We start from the raw sequence: 17,554 nt of genomic DNA, 5'->3' as shown, positions 1-17,554 counted from the left end.
CAGTGTGTCTTTGGGATAGATTTGTAGAAGTGGGATTGCTGAACCAAACCATAATTTTAAAAATACGCAGATTAAACACTAAAGTGGAATGCAGTATTTCAAATCTGTGAGGATGACCATGAGTTTTGACCTCCAGTTTCTTCCTCAGGGTAGTGGGATGCTCCACCATGGGGATGATCACTTCTGCCTGCCCTACCAGCTCCTGGATGGCCTCCTGGATGGCCTTTGGGCAATGAGCTGAGTTAGGAATGCAGGTGGGGGTGCCCAGCAGGGTATCAAGTTACCGCTGGGACCTGCTGTCCTCTCCAGCCACCCCCCTCCCCAGAAGTTCTAGCACTTTTTGTGCCAGCCATATCCATCTCTCTCTCTCTCTCTCTCTCTCTCTCTCTCTCTCTTTCTCTCTCTCTCTCATTTTTTTGGCTGCGCCGTGTGGCGTGCAGGATCTTAGTTCCCTGACCAGGGATCGAACCCGCGCGCCCCCTGCAGTGGAAGTGCGCAGTCTTAACCACTGGACCTCCAGGGAGTTCCGCATTATCCATCTCTTGATATAACAGGACTCTCGTGTGTTCCAGGCTCATTCAATCCATATATCCTAGGAAGAGAAGATTATTAGGAAAGTTGAGAAAACTGAGATTCAAAAAAAGATAAGTCTCTCACTCAAAATGACATAACTAATAAGTGAGGGAGCCAGTTTCAAATCTTGGTCAGTAGAATATTCTGGAAGACAATGAAGTAAAGGTGTTTCCCAGAGCCTTTCTCCAGATATTATCCAAAATCAACAGGGAGAACAAGAAATAGGGAATTATAAAGCATTTGGAGCCCTGAATCACACACCAAGTCAGAGAGAGGAGGGAAAAACGGTTCATGGCTTCGCTAAGAGGATGAAGCTCAAAACTGAGTGGTTGCAAGGTATGTGTGATCGTGTGTATGAGTGTGCCTGTGAGTGTGCGTGTGAGTTTGAACACAGGCTCTACTTCTTGCTTTTGTCACGCAGTATACAGGAAAGGCTCAGATATGGAGAGCACAGGAGCTTTAAAATGCTGGGTGAGAGGAATTCTCTGGCTGTTCAGTGGTTAGGGCTCCGTGCTTCCACTGCTGGGGGCCTGCAAGCGACTGTGGTTTTGCCAGCGATTGTCGTTATGCCAAAAAAAAAAAAAAAAAGTGCTGGGTGAGGTGGGTCACTGGAGACAGTAGTTATTTGAAAGTCGTTGTAAGAAGCAGTTAGGTATTAGATTCTCATCCCATTTCTGCAGGAGACCTAAAATTTAATCTTTGGAGAAATTGAATCAGGGTAAGATGCGGGGCTGGGAAATACAGCTACATCTTGATTTGCCTTAACAGGAAATAAGTAGGTGATATTTAAAATTGGTGATATCTAAATCTGGAGATAACAGCAAATGCTGTTATATCATTTGGAGACATAGCAGTAAAAAACCACCCAAGGTGTTAAAAACGATTGCTTAAACAAAAATAAATAAATGGTAAAATGGGAAATAGATGAAACAAGAATGGCCAAATGTCAGTAATCATTGAAACTGTATGACAGGTACATGGAGATTGATCATGCTGTTCTCTACTTTTGTGTGTGTTTGAAAATTTCTATAATTAAAAATTGTAAAATCCAGGGCCACTTTTTTTATTATTATTATTATTATTAAAGCACCATTTGACTTTTGAAGCTGTTTACCAGGAACACCCTGATGGCAGGACAACAAAAAACCTGGTTTGTTCACTCCTGAGTCTATGGTCTCAAGCAATTTAAGACCACAGCTTGAGGTCCTGGAGGGAGCCCTGGTGTGTGGGGCAAAAACGAGGGTTTGGGAAAGTTGTCCAACCTTCCTGGGCTTCAGACTCCTTATATGTAAAATGTGGAGTTTGAACCAACTCGGAAGTCTGTAATATTAGGATTAGGGAACAGACTGTGGGGGTGGAATGGGACAAGGTTGGTGAGAGGGGAGTGTATTAAAATTTCTATGAGAAAATGAGGGTTAAAAAAAAAGTGAAGATTTGGTGCCTGCTGTCAGAGAACCTTAAATTAAGGGTTGCTTCCACTTTTCCTTATTTTCTTCTCCAATGCTTTGTAATCCTCTTCAGCCAATTTCTAAAATGCCTCTGTGCTCTGGGAGGATTATATTTCAATAGAAGCAACATTTTATTATATGGAGGAGCTTAGCAGGGACCAGTGAACACCACTGGTGACAGTGACTAATGAAAGAGCGGGGCCGACAGCGTGTGAATGGGGACGAGTGTCGTGTGGCTGCTCTTCTAGCCTTAGTTAAAACTAAGGGTCCAATTCGGTCTGCTGAACAAACATATTTATGGAGGTTTATTGAACACAAAATTAATTTCGGAGACATTAATCTAAAGAGAACTCGACTGACAGCAACAGTGGTGGTGTTTAATGGAAGACAGAGTGAACAAATGAGCCAGGTGTGCCACAGCCCTTCCTTTTGTTGAGAAAATATGAGTATCCCCAGGGCTTTCGTAGACTCTAATCCCTTCTTTTGAACAATACAGCCTCCAAATAGACCAAGTGAGCAAAATAGAATTCTGAAATGCACAATCTAAGAGATAAATGTCCTGAAATCGCATTGGCTTCAGGATGAGATGCCGTCTGCTGTGGGCACATCTTCTCTTCCTGCTTTTGTTTTCTCTGTATATATGTTTAGGTTGGGGTTTATTTTACATTCAACTGTAACCTGCCTTATCACAGTGTGGTACACACACCAACACTAGCAGCATTCCCTGGGAGCTTGTTAGAAATGCAGACTCTCAGGCACTGCCCCACACCTGCTGAATTTGAATCTACATTTTAATCAGATTCCAGGTGATCTGAAGCACATTAGAGTTTGAGAAGCTCTGTTTCATCAAATTCCCTCCTTTATGAGGGAAAAGTATGAGCAATCTAACCTTGGATAGTCTAGAAAACCAAAGACTATCTGAATTTTCCCCCTCTCCAAATTATAAAACTAAAGATCGATGCAGAAAATTTGAAACAAAACAAAACAGAGAGGTACAAAGGAAAAAACAGTCATGTGTAATCTTGTGAATGTAACTACAATGGACATTTTAGAGTGTGTCCCTCCTGCCTTTGTTCTATATGTTATGTGTCTTTTTAAATACAAAAGGTAATTCCTCATTCAGTCATTTAGTCATTCAACAATCACTTATTGAGCACTTAGGAGGCACTGGGTGCTGAGGATACAGTGATGAATAAGACTGTTAAGTTTCATGGGGAAACCAGTGTGTAACCATATGAGACTTAACCAGTACCTTACCAGGGATGGGACCCTCAGGTCTCCCCTTGCCCAGTCACTGACTTCTTGTTCCCCTATGTCTCTCTGGAGCTAAGTCTCTGGAGACAGTGATGGTCTCTTCCAAATCTGCCCCTGCTGGCCTTCCCTTCATCTAGACACTTCTCCTCTAATCCACCCTTCCTCAGGGTCTTGTTAATTATTAGATTAGCTAACATTTATTGAGTGCTTACAATGTGCTAGGCACTGTATTAAGCGCTTTGCATGTATCATCTCCTATCCTGGCAACAACCCTATCAGGTAGATAAATCATTCCCATTTTATAGTTCAGGGAATTGCCCAAGGTCACCCAGGTAGTAACTGGCAGTGGAACCCCAGGGATAGCATTGATCTGATATACTGGTTCATGCTAGAGTGTTAATGGGTAATAGCTAGCATGTGTCTAATCTGTGCTTTTAATAGGGAACTGCCAGAGAGCAGACAAGACACCTTAACCCAGAAGAATGAATCTCTGATCGTAACATCTTAGGAAGAGAGGAAGGTCAAGTGGGGTGGAGGGAGGTTAGAAAAGGGTCTTCTGTGTGTACTCTATTTCACATCATTCAATTTTTTAGCAATCTTGTTGCTTTGTTTTGGCTAAACAGGAAAACAAACCAAAAAGAAATTCCAGTTGCTGACTCTAAAAGCTCTTTTAGAAATTCGACGTCCTGCAACATTGTCTATTTTAAATTCCTAGCCAGACAGTTTTTGACCCAGAAGCCTCATCCATTTTTTTTTAAATATTGAATTATAGTTGATTTATAGTGTTGTGTTAATTTCAGGTGTACAGCAAATTGATTCATATATATATATATATATATATATATATATATATTCTTTCTCCTACTCATTCTTCAAGGCTCAACCTGGGGACTTCCTGCTCCTTGAAGTCTTTTGTGCATTACCTAGGCTGAGCTGCATCTTCTCTCTTCCCACTACCTAGTTATAGGACTCTTGAGTATGTGACTGGTCTCTCTAAGCCTCAGTCCCCTCAGCTGTCAGATGGGAATAATCCCAGGGTCTACATCATAGGACTGTGGTGGAAGGCTGCAGGAGATATGTTTAGTTCCATGAGCAGCATATTGTAAATGCTCAGTAATGGTATTTATTGTTTCTTTTCATAGTGCAGCTTTTAATCCTTTTATTTGCATGTCCATTCTTCCCCTTTTGACTGTTTTCTGGAGCTCAAGGAGTGTATCTTACTCATTTTTATACCTCAAGAAGCAAGGATGGACCCAAAATTGTTCAGTGAAAGTAGTAGTAGAAAAAAAACATAAGTCAGTGCTCGTATAAGGCAGGAAGTACAAGACAAGGATTTCATTTATGGTGATGTCTCATGCTCTGGGGCATAGAGGTAGAAGAAGACACTTAGAGTTGATAGTTGGTGTGAGTAAATATTGGGTTGGCCAGAAAGTTTGTTGGGTTTTAAGTAGACACATTTTTCAGTTTCACCAAGAACTTTATTGAACAATGTATTCCTTAACCGAACGAACTTTTTGGCCAACCCAGTATTTTTCCATGTTTCTAAAGCATTGATTTAAAAAAAAAATCCTGACTCAGTAAATCTCCGGTTATCTTGCCTCTCCTTTTGTATTTGTGGCGGTAGTGAATGGTTTGGTATATTCTTCAGTGTCAGGTTTTGTAGTTACAGGTTTACGGAGAACTTGTCATTGGTTTAGGGGAGATTTGTGCTGATCAGTGAATTGGAAAATACCTATAAAGTTAAAGGATCCAGTAGTAGCTGAAGAAAAAAGAGAAAAGGTTTTTTTTAGAAGAAAAAAAAAATCTTTAGGGCAAATTGACAATATTACGGTGGTAGAAAAAGAGAGAGACAGTGTGTGTGTGTTTATACACACAAAAAGAGCCTTATACATCTCAAGTCATGTTTACATTGATTTAGGCATAGACTTATCTCAATTTCTACTGCAGACAAAGTGAGAGGACTCTGGTAGTTTGGGGCTTGAACCTGCTCCAAAAGGCTTTCTATTTGATACAAGGGATTTAGATTAGTTATAAAGTAGGATCTTTTGAGACCGTCTTAAGTTGTTACCTGCTTCCCAGGTTATAGAGAAAGATCTAGGGGTCATCTTTACCTGAGTTTATTTTTTTTAATATGAGTTACTTTGCTATAATAAAAATCCTGGTTAATGAATTCCTTGGGGAATTTTATGCAGATAAAATGTGAACAGAATATATTAATTCCACAAATGTCTTAGGTTATTATTAGCAAAGGAAGACTGTGTTTCTCACAGGACTAATAATGGCGCAGGACAGTGTTAGACCTCTTAAGATTAAATAATAGTAATACTTTCTGTAATTGTAATGTTGAATTTCTCCTACAGGCTCAATAATAATTCTCTCCCAGCTTCTGGTTGAACTCTGTGGCCTCTTCTGACTGACAGCAGAGCTTGGAATGGAGAACTCTCCTTCCAGATGGCCACTCTGATACAGCACCTGCAGCCTCCAAAGGTTGGGGTCATGCTCATTGCTCCAGCTTCCTGTTTAAGAAGGAAGTATTCTTGGCTTGCAGCTAGGCTGCATGCTTAAGATTTGTTTCCTTTTAATTTATTTTTCTTCTCAGCACAACATTATCTCCTTTGTTGGCTGCAACCCTGAATGACCAATGGGATGGATGTAAATTATGTTCAGAGTATGTTACCTGGGCCAGATTCACCATGGCCACCCCACTTTAAGTCAGTCTAACCAAGGTCCCCCAGACTCCGCTATGAACGGAAAGGTACGTTAGGCAAGTGGCTGTACCCACAGTCAGCCTACCAGTGTCCTCTCTGGGATTTGGCTTCTGTTCTGTTCTAGTCTGAAGAGTAACGCCTTTATCCATTTATGTATCATTGTTCATTCATTCATTCATTCAACAAACATTAAATACCTACCAAATGCCAGGCACCTTCACAGGTTTTAGGAATATGAATTAGTTTCTGTTTTCAGAGAGTCCATAAGTAAACAAGGAGAAAGATCCTTAGAAACTAGTGTGACTGGTGCACTGTTAGGGGTGTGTACATACGAGAAGGCTTGGTATAAGCTTTAAAGACTTCTTGGAAGGTAACTAATCTACTGTAACTGTTGCGTGGAGTCAGTAACTCCAGATTTGTCCCGTTTGCTCAATGGCGACTCACTGGGTGAGTGGGGGTAGGCAAAGAGGACAATTAGAAATATTTTCAGTTGAATACACCTGACATTCTCAGGCATAGAATGTGTGGTCAGAGATAGAATTTCAAAAGTGGTGCTTTTTGAAAATGGTGTGATATGGTGGTAGGACGCTTTATAGTGAGCAGAATTTGCGAATGTTTCAGGTATTTTATTTGCAATTATCTTGTGACTCTCGGGGCAGTGGTTAGGCAAAGACCTGTCTTTGTCCATGATGTGCCAGCCTTACAGATGTGACTCACTGGGGTAAACTTTCAGAAGAGCTGTCCCAGTCCTCGACCTTGTGGGACCAGTGAGAGACTGGGATGGGAACAGGTCTCTAAGGTGGCTGAAGAAATGAGCTTTGGAACCTCCCCGACCTGGGTTTTATTCCCAGGTCTTCTACTTAACTTGGGCACATTTCTTAACTTTCTAAATTTCAGTTTTCTTTATTTGTAAAATAGAATAAAACCTGCCTCATACATTTGTATTTGAAAATTAAATAAGGTGATGCAGTTTCGATTGGATTCTCCAGTAGCAGACTCTGAGTTGAGGATTCATGTGAAATGATTTATTAGGGAGCAGACGTAGGAAAAAGATTGTTTTTATGTAAGAAGAAAGGCAGATATATATATATATATATATATATATATTTTCCTTAGTGCCTCACTGATTTGAAATTCCATCCTTTAAATATACAACCCTCTATTTTGTTTCCATTATCATTGTTTAATAACTATAGATTTATAGCATATTTAATATGACAGAATGAATCCTCATTAATTACTGTCATTTTTTGAATATTCTGGCTATTCTTACACAGTTGTTTTCCCAGATGAACTTTAGAATCATTTTTATCAAGTTTCTAGAAAAGTTACCGAGGAATTTTGATTGACAGTTCAATTTATAGATTTACAGAAGTGACATTTTTACATTTTTAATCTTCCTGTCCAAGAACATAGCATCTCTCTCCATAATTCCTATGTTCTCTTAGATCCTTTAGTACAGTTTTATAGTTTTAATCTTATAGGTCATGTACCAGTTTGTGGAATTTATTCATATGTACCTTATATTAATGTGAATGAAATCTGTTTATACATTGTATTTTCTTTTTTTGAACTTTATTTTATTATTATACAGCAGGTTCTTTTTTTTTAAAACATCTTTATTGGAGTATAATTGCTTTGCAATGGTGTGTTAGTTTCTACTTTATAACAAAGTGAATCAGCTATACATATACATAGCACAGGGAGATCAGTTTGGTGCTTTGTGACCACCTAGAGGGGTGGGATAGGGAAGGTAGGAGGGAGGCGCAAGAGGGAGGAGATATGGGGATATACAGCAGGCTCTTATTAGTTATCTATTTTATTCATATTAGTGTATGTCAGTCTCAGTCTCCCAATTCATCCCACCAACCCCTGCCTCTGCTTTCCCCTCTTGGTGTCCATACATTTGTTCTCTACATGTGTGTTTCTATTTCTGCCTTGCAGACCTGTTCATCTGTACCATCTTTCTAGATTCCACATATATGAGTTAATATACGATATTTTTCTCTTTCTGACTTACTTCAGTCTGTATGACAGACTCTAGGTCCATCCACGTCTCTACAAATGACCCAATTTTGTTCCTTTTTATGGCTGAGTAATAGTCTATTGTATATATATACCACATCTTCTTTATCCATTTGTCTGTTGATGGGCATTTAGGTTGCTTCCATGACCTGGCTGTTGTAAATAGTGCTGCAGTGAACATTGGGGTGCATGTGTCTTTTTGAATTATGGTTTTCTCAGGGTGTATGCCCAGTAGTGGGATTGCTGGGTCATATGGTAATTTTTAGTTTTTTAAGGAACCTCCATACTGTTCTCCATAGTGGCTGTATCAATTTACATTCCCACCAACAGTGCAAGAGGGTTCCCTTTTCTCCACACCCTCTCCAGCATTTATTGTTTGTAGATTTTTTGATGATGCCCATTCTAACTGGTGTGAGGTGATACCTCATTGTAGTTTTGATTTGCATTTCTCTAATAATTAGTGATGTTGAGCAGCTTTTCATATGCCTCTTGGCCATCTGTATGTCTTCCTTGGAGAAATGTCTATTTAGGTTTTCTGCCCATTTTTTTTATTGGGCTGCTTGTTTTTTTAATATTGAGCTGCATGAACTGTTTGTATATTTTGGAGATTAATCCTTTGTCTGTTGATTCGTTTGCAAATATTTTCTCCCATTCTGAGTGTTGTCTTTTTGCCTTGTTTTTAGTTCCTTTGCTGTGCAAAAGCTTTCAAATTTCATTAGGTCCCATTTATCTATTTTTGTTTTTATTTCCATTACTCTAGGAGGTGGGTCAAAAAAAGATCTTGCTGTGATTTATGTCAAAGTGTTTCCTATGTTTTCCACTAACAGTTTTATAGTGTCCGGTCTTGCATTTAGGTCTTTAATCCATTTTGAGTTTATTTTTGTGTATGGTGTTAGGGAGTGTTCTAATTTCATTCTTTTACATGTAGCTATCCAGTTTTCCCAGCACCACTTATTGAAGAGACTGTCTTTTCTCCATTGTATATTTTTGCCTCCTTTGTCATAGATTAGTTGACAATAGATGTGTGGGTTTACCTCTGGGCTTTCTATCTTGTTCTGTTGATCTGTATTTCTGTTTTTGTGCCAGTACCATATTGTCTTGATTACTGTAGCTTTGTAGTATAGCCCAAAGTCAGGGAATCTGATTCCTCCAGCTCCTTTTTTCCCTCTCAAGATTGCTTTGGCTATTCGGGGTCTTTTGTGTCTCCATACAAATTTTAAGATTTTTTTGTTCTAGTTCTGTAAAAAATGCCATTGGTGATTTGATAGGGATCGCATTGAATCTGTATATTGCTTTGGGAAGTATAGTCCTTTTCACACTGTTGATTCTTCCAATCCAAGAACATGGTATATCTCTCCATCTGTTTGTGTCATCTTTGGTTTCTTTTATCAGTGTCTTATAGTTTTCTGAGTACAGGTCTTTTACCTCCTTAGGTAGGTTTATTCCTAGGTATTTTATTCTTTTTGTTGCAATGGTGAATAGAATTGTTTCCTTAATTTCTCTTTCTGATCTTTTGTTGCTAGTGTATAGGAATGCAAGAGATTTCTGTGTATTAATTTTGAATCCTACAACTTTACTAAATTCATTAATTAGCTCTAGTACTTATCTGGTGGCATCTTTAGTATTATCTATGTATAGTATCATGTCATCTGAAAACAGTGACAGTTTTACTTCTTTTCCAATTTGTATTCCTTTGATTTTTTTTCTTTTCTGATTGCCATGGCTAGGACTTCCAAAACTCTGTTGAATAATAGTGGAGAGAGTGGACATTCTTGCCTTGTTCCTGATCTTAGAGGAAATGCTTTCAGTTTTTCACCACTGTGAATGATGTTGGCTGTGGGTTTGTTGTATATGGCCTTTATTATGTTGAGGTAGGTTCCCTCTGTGCCCACTCTCTGGAGAGTTTTTATCATAAATGGGTGTTGAATTTTGTGAAAAGCTTTTTCTGCATCTATTGAGATGATCATGTTTTTTATTTTTCAGTTTGTTAATATGGTGTATCACATTGGTTGATTTTCATATATTGAAGAATCCTTGAATCCCTGGGATAAATCCCACATGATCATGGTGTATGATCCTTTTAATATCTTGCTGGATTCTGTTTGCTAGTATTTTGTTGAGGATTTTTCATCTATATTCATCAGTGATATTGGTCTGTAATTTTCTTTTTTCGTGGTATCTTTGTCTAGTTTGGTATCAGGGTGATGGTGGCCTCATACAATGAGTTTGGGAGTGTTCCTTCCTCTGTAATTATTTGTAAGAGTTTGAGAAGGATGGGTGTTAGCTCTTCTCTGAATGTTTGATAGAATTCACCTGTGAAGCCATCTGGTCTTGGGCTTTTGTTTGTTGGAAGATTTTTAATCACAGTTTCAATTTCATTACTTGTGATTGGTCTGTTCATATTTCCGATATTTTTCTGGTTCAGTCTTGGAAGGTTATACCTTTCTAAGAATCTGTCCATTTTTTCCAGGTTGTCCATTTCTTTCAGGTTGTCCATTTTATTGGCATAGAGTTGCTTGTAGTAGTGTCTTCTGATGCTTCATATTTCTGTGGTGTCTGTTGCAACTTCTCCTTTTTCATTTCTAATTTTATTGATTTGAGTCCTCTCCCTTTTTGTCTTTTTTTTAATTTTAATTTTTTCTTTTTTAAAAAAACATATTTACTTTTGGCTGTATCGGGCCTTTGTTGCTGCGTGCAGGCTTTTTCTAGCTGCAGTGAGTGGGGGGTACTCTTCATTGTGGTGCATGGGCTTCTCATTGCAGTGGCTTCTCTTGTTGCAGAGCACTGGCTCTAGGCGTGCGGGCTTCAGTAGTTGTAGCATGCGGGCTCAATAGTTGTGGCGCATGGGCTTAGTTGCTCTGCAGCATGTGGGATCTTCCTGGACTAGGGCTCGAACCTCTGTCCCCTGCATTGGCAGGCGGATTCTTAACCACTGTGCTACCAGGGAAGCCCCTACCCTCTTTTTCTTGATGAGTCTGGTGAAAGTTTTATCAGTTTTGTTTATCTTCTCAAAGAACCAGCCTTTAGTTTTATTGATCTTTGCTGTTGTTTTCTTTGTTTCTATTTCATTTATTTCTGCTCTGGTCTTTTTTTTTTTAAGGAATATTTTATTATAATTATCAAAGTAGTGTATACTCCTTGATGAAAAATTTGTGTAAAATTATTTAATTTTGTTAATGTTTTGATGTATTTCTTCCCTGACTTTTTAAATCTTTTTCCATATACGGAAACCTAATTTTACTTCGGGACAGAAAAAAGTCCACAGAACTATGAAATTTAATTGTATCATAAGGTTATGTAAACATGATCTCTTTTCCACAGTAAGAAAATAGGCTTTTGAATATGATAGAGTACTACGAAACAGAATTGACTGTTTTGCCTACAAAATTTTAAATGTAAAGGATAGCATTTTAGATCATTGAATCTCATAAACTTTGCTTGTACTTTCAATTCTATGGATTAAGAATACTGTAGTGAATGCAACTATTAGACACATTAAATTAAATATTATCTCATTTTCAATACAGAAAAATAAAACTCCTTGCTCTAAAGATGGACTGTGGGAGTTATGGTAATTTAGCAATGTAAATGATCCAGTCATTGACAAATGCTTCAGATGTTGGTCATATTTCTAAATGCTGTATAGATATGTTGCTTCCCCCCAACTATGGAGAATGTAGAAACAAAGGCATTATAAGAAGAGTTGAGGGGCTTCCCTGGTGGCACAGTGGTTAAGAATCCATCTGCCAATGCAGGGGACATGGGTTCGAGCCCTGGTCTGGGAAGATCCCACATGCCGCGGAGCAACTAAGCCCGTGCGCCACAACTACTGAGCCTGCACTCTAGAGCCCTCGAGCCACAACTACTGAAGCCCGCAAGCCTAGAGCCCATGCTCTGCAACAAGAGAAGGCACTGCAAAGAGAAGCCTGCGCACCGCAGCTAGGAAAAGCCTGCACGCAGCAACAAAGACCCAACGCAGCCAAAAATAAATAAATTAAAAAAAAAAAGAGCTGAGAATGAGTCATTTGTGTCTCCAAGTACCTTTCCTTCTATATCTTGTTTGTTGTATGTGTCATCTAGATGTGTATGTAACACAATATAAATGTGGGTGATGGTGTCAAAGAGAGTCTGTGGCCTGGAATGGGCTGGGAGGAAATTGACTGTATCTTTAGCTGCTTTATCTGATCCTTTATTTTCTCAAGTGTTCTCAATCTTTTTGATCTGCAGATCATTTTAATTCTTCAGGAAAAATGTTGACAGTCCCCCTACTTCTTGTGTATCACTTTTAAAAAAACATATATGAACATTTTATCACTTTCAACATAGAAAAATAAAACTTCCAAAAAAACCACTTCCTTCTGTAAAGACAGCCTATGGGAATTATGTAATTTGGTCATTTAAATGACCTAGTTATTGGCGACTGCAAATGGCTATTACTATGCATACATACAAAATAATGCTCTATAAGTTTAAACAACTTTACCAAAAAGTCTATTGAATATTAAGCTATTAATTATAATATCTCAAAGTCTCTTATTACACATTTCTACATGTTAACATGCTTGTAATCCATGCCCTATTTTTGGTGCTCTTCTTTTTATTTATTTATTTTATTTGTTTATTTTTTCTACCTAATTTGGCTTATAATGAGGCCAAAAAATGATACAATGGAGAGTTGACAAGAGAGTGAGGAAATGGGCATTCTTGCTCACGTGCAAGGTCACAAAGCTGGGAAGAGGGCAAAACAAAATCAAAGCCAAAGTCTTATCGAGTCCCAAACAAAAAGATGTGTTCTCTCTCCACCAGTACTCACTGCCTCCTGGGCTTGGAATCCTGTCTCTTGAGTAGAACCAAGGATGATGTCATTCACCTTCAGATTGTAGGGGAATTAGTGAATGTAACCGCCAATGAGTGTCAATCTATGTCCTTCCTGGTGAACACACTGCTGTAGCCTCTTCTTATCCTCTGAAACTTCGCAAAGTAGCTTGAATAAAGTGTTTTCAATGGGTGATAACTGGATTAGACCAATGTCATGTGGATCGTGCAGGGTCTGGCCCTGTGATCTGGTCATTTCTATTCTCATTCCAACTGCTTGTCAAGCAGAGCCTTCTCCCTGCTCGGCACTTTTGTGGTCACGCTGACTTTCTGAGGCTCAACTGGCATCACATGCAGATTCCCCAGGTCATGTGCATCTCTGATATTAACCTAAGCTCCAAGCTTCTTTTCTCTCTTTGGCGGAGGCTTCTAAAGTCTTCTGCTCTGGTCTCTGTGATTTCTTTCCTTCTACTAACTTTGGGTTTTGTTTGTTCTTCTTTCTCTGTTTCCTTTAGGTGTAAGATTAGATTGTTTATTTGAGATGATTCTTGTTTCTTGAGGTAGGATTGTATTGCTATAAACTTCCCTCTTAGAACTGCTTTTGCTGCATCCCATAGGTTTTGGATTGTCATGTTTTCGTTGTCATTTGTCTCTCGGTATTTTTAGATTTCGTCTTTGCTTTCTTCAGTGATCTCTTGGTTATTTAGTAACGTATTGTTTAGCCTCCATGTGTTTGTGTTTTTTACGGTTTTTTCCCCTGTAATTTATTTCTAATCTTATAGAGTTGTGGTTGCAAAAGATGCTTGATATGATTTTAATTTTCTGATTTAATTTTCTGATTTTATGATTTAATTATGATTTACTGAGGCTTGATTTGTGACCCAAGATGTGATCTATCCTGGAGAATGTTCCATGCACACTTGAGAAGAAAGTGTAATCTGCTGTTTCTGGGTGGAGTGTCCTATAAATATCAATTAAGTCTATCTGGTCTATTGTGTCATTTAAAGCTTCTGTTTACTTATTAATTTTCTGTCTTGCTGATCTGTTCTTTGGTGTAAGTGAGGTGTTAAAGTCCCCCATTATTATTGTGTTACTGTCTATCTCCTCTTTTATAGCTGTTAGCATTTGCCTTATGTATTGAGGTGCTTGTATTTTGGGTGCATATATATTTATAATTGTTATGTCTTCTTCTTGGGTTGATCCCTTGATCATTATGTAGTGTCCTTCCTTATCTCTTGTAACAGTCTTTATTTTAAAGTCCATTTTATCTGATATGAGTATTGCTACTCCAGGTTTCTTTTGATTTCCATTTGCATGGAATATCTTTTTCCATCCCCTCACTTTCAGTCTGTATGTGTTTCTAGGTCTGAAGTGGGTCTCTTGTAGACAGCATATATATGGGTCTTGTTTTTGTAACCATTCAGCGAGCCTGTGTCTTTTGGTTGGAGCCTTCAGTCCATTCACATTTAAGGTAATTACTGATATGTATGTTCCTATTACCATTTTCTTAATTGTTTTGGATTTGTTTTTGTAGGTCCTTTTTTTCTCTTGTGTTTCCCACTTAGAGAAGTTCCTTTAGCATTCGTTGTAGAGCTGGTTTGGTGGTGCTGAATTCTCTTAGCTTTTGCTTGTCTGTAAAGCTTTTGATTTCTCCATCAAATCTGAATGAGATCCTTGCTGGGTAGAGTAATCTTGGTTGTAGGTTCTTCCCTTTCACCACTTTAAATACATCTTGCCACTCCCTTCTGGCTTGTAGAGTTTCTGCTGAGGAATCAGCTGTTAACCTTATGGGAGTTCCCTTGTATGTTATTTGTCGTTTTTCCTTTGTTGCCTTTAATAATTTTTCTTTGTCTTTAATTTTTGTCAATTTGATTACTGTGTGTCTTGGTGTGTTTCTCTTTGGGTTTATCCTGCCTGGAACTCTCTTCACTTCGTGGACTTGGGTGGCTATTTCTTTTCCCATGTTAGGGAAGTTTTCAGCTATAATCTCTTCAAATATTTTCTTGCATCCATTCTCTCTCTCTTCTGCTTCTGGGACCCCTATAATGCAAATGTTGGTGCATTTAATGTTGTCCCAGAGGTCTCTTAGGCTGTCTTCATTTCTTTTCATTCTTTTTTCTTTATTCTTTCTGTGGCAGTGAATTCCACCATTCTGTCTTCCAGGTTACTTATCTGTTCTTCTGCCTCAGTTATTCTGCTATTGATTCCTTCTAGTGTATTTTTCATTTCAGTTATTGTACTGTTCATCCTGTTTGTTTGTTCTTTAATTCTTCTAGGTCTTTGTTAAACATTTGTTGCATCTTCTCGATCTTTGCCTCCATTCTTTTTCCGAAGTCCTGGATCATCTTCACTATCATTATTCTGAATTCTTTTTCTGGAAGGTTGCCTATCTCCACTTCATTTAGTTGTTTTTCTGGGGTTTTACCTTGTTCCTTCATCTGGTACATAGTCCTCTGCCTTTTCATTTTGTCTGTCTTTCTCTGAATGTGGTTTTTGTTCCACAGGCTGCAGGATTGTAGTTCTTCTTGCTTCTGCTGTCTGCCCTCTGGTGGATGAGGCTATCTAAGAGGCTTGTGCAAGCTTCCTGATGGGAGGGACTGGTGGTGGGTAGAGCTGGGTGTTGCTTTGGTGAGCAGAGCTCAATAAAACTTTAATCCGCTTGTCTGCTGATGGGTGGGTCTGAGTTCCCTCCCTGTTGGTTGTTTGGCCTGAGGTGACCCAGCACTGGAGCCTGCAGGCTCTTTGGTGGGGCTAACCACTGACTCTGGGAGGGCTCATGCCAAGGAGTATTTCCCAGAACTTCTGCTGCTAGTGTCCTTGTCTCCATGGTGAGACACAGCCGCCCCTGCCTGTGCAGGAGACCCTCCAACACTAGCAGGTAGGTCTGGTTCAGTGTCCTATGGGGTCACTGCTCCTTCCCCCGGGTCGTGATGCACACACTACTTTGTGTGTGCCCTCCAAGAGTGGAGTCTCTGTTTCCCCCAGTCCTGTCAAAGTCCTGCAATCAAATCCCGCTAGCATTCAAAGTCTGATTCTCTGCGAATTCCGCTTCCCATTGCTGAACCCCCAGGTTGGGAAGCCTGACGTGGGGCTCAGAACCTTCACTCCAGCGGGTGGACTTCTGTGGTATAATTGTTCTCCAGTTTGTGAGTCACCCAGCCAGCGGTTATGGGATTTTATTTTATTGTGATTGTGCCCCTCCTACTTTCTCATTGCAGGTTTTCCTTTGTCTTTGGATGTGGGGTATCTTTTTTGGTGAGTTCCATTGTCTTCCTTTCGATGATTGTTCAGCAGTTAGTTGTGATTCCGGTGCTCTCGCAAGAGGGAGTGAGCGCGTGTCCTTCTACTCTGCCTGCCGTCTTGAACCTATATTGTATTTTCTAAGTGAACTTTTTTTCTTGGTGTATAAGAAACCTACTGATTTTCTGCACTTATTTTGCAGTCGATCACTTTATTGAATTTGCTTATTATTTCCAATAGGTTTTCAGTTGATTTTCTTGTGTTTTTGAGGAATGCAATGACAATATACACGAATAGTGGGAAACGTGCTTTCTCATTTAGAATATTAATGACCTTTATTTTAATTTTTAGTTATTTTATATTTAACATGTTTATTCCGTTTGAGACTTTAATCAGAATACTTGTTTCACCATAAAGCAGGATATGTTATTGGTTTTGTGTATGTATATATTATTATTAATTTTACTGAATTTCTAAAAAATCAGGGTGTTATGCTTTTTGGAAACCTCTCATGATCATCACATGATTTCCTCCTTTGATTCATTAATATGAAGAAATACAGTATTAGATTTCCTAATTTTGTACTGTGCTTACATTCTTGGAATAAATCCCACTTGAATTAATTTCTAAAATATCCTTAGATTCTATTGCTATTATATTCAGACTTTTCATGTGTATCTATAAATATTGGAGTTTTTTTTTTAATTATCATGGACAGATTCTGGTATCAGTACTATGTCAATGTCTGTAAAAGAATGAAGATACTTTCTTCCTTTCCGTATTCTCTGATATGTCCTAAAGAGCATATGAGGTTTGATTTTGAAATAACTCACCCCCGAAACAGTTTAAAACTGTCACATTTTTGTGGAGTATTTCTTTCTGACAATTTCCCCAGTTTTGATCTGTAGGGATAGAAGGAAGTGAATTATTTTCAGCTTCTCTTATCAAAGGGAGTTGTCAGTTAACACTTTATCCATTAACTGAACCTAGAAGTGGCTTTTCTGGGAAGCAATTTCCTTTTCTTATGAGAGGACACCCAGGGGCATCTACAGCTGTGTTAGCTGCCTCCTAGGTTTAGGGGATGGGAACTTAGGGTACCGACTTCAGGGCTTGGTCATCCGCCCCCACCCCCCCACCCCGCCCCAGGACAAAACTTCATTGAGAAGAGGAAGCAAAGCAGGGAGAGGGCTGGGTGTGTAAATCCCACCCCAACTTTGCTCTCCCTGTCCCCTTCCCTTAGGGACCTTATCATTGGGTCTATAAAATCTATATTAGCCCACATGTTTTCACATGCCTCTTAAACATGTCCTAAGGAAAATCTCACAGGCCCAATTCTTCCTGTCTCCTTGCCCTTCAAAGTCCTTTCCTTCTGTGTTCTTCATTCAGTTAATGGCACCTCCACCCACTCAGTTTCTCAAAGCAAGAACTTGAGCTTTGCCCTAGATTATTCCTTCTCCCTTACCTATCCCATTTGATACATTGACAGTATCT

The 17,554-nt window shown here is 39.0% G+C and overlaps 1 long non-coding RNA gene across 1 annotated transcript in view; it reads left to right on the top strand.

The window, feature by feature from the left end:
- The window catches only part of LOC149748255 (uncharacterized), a 129,061-nt gene that overhangs the window by 89,469 nt on the left and 22,038 nt on the right, over nt 1-17,554 (top strand). The window contains exon 4 of the long non-coding RNA XR_016394711.1: nt 1-17,554. This exon is cut by the window's left edge and continues 31,671 nt beyond it; it is cut by the window's right edge and continues 22,038 nt beyond it. This is a non-coding gene — a long non-coding RNA (uncharacterized LOC149748255).

Source organism: Delphinapterus leucas, chromosome 10 (assembly GCF_059928025.1).
Source record: "Delphinapterus leucas isolate spDelLeu-1000000601 "Yukka" chromosome 10, BTC_Dleu_Yukka2, whole genome shotgun sequence".
NCBI lineage: Eukaryota > Metazoa > Chordata > Mammalia > Artiodactyla > Monodontidae > Delphinapterus > Delphinapterus leucas.
Note: the sequence above shows the minus strand (reverse complement) of the source record. Positions and strands in the feature narration are given on the sequence as shown.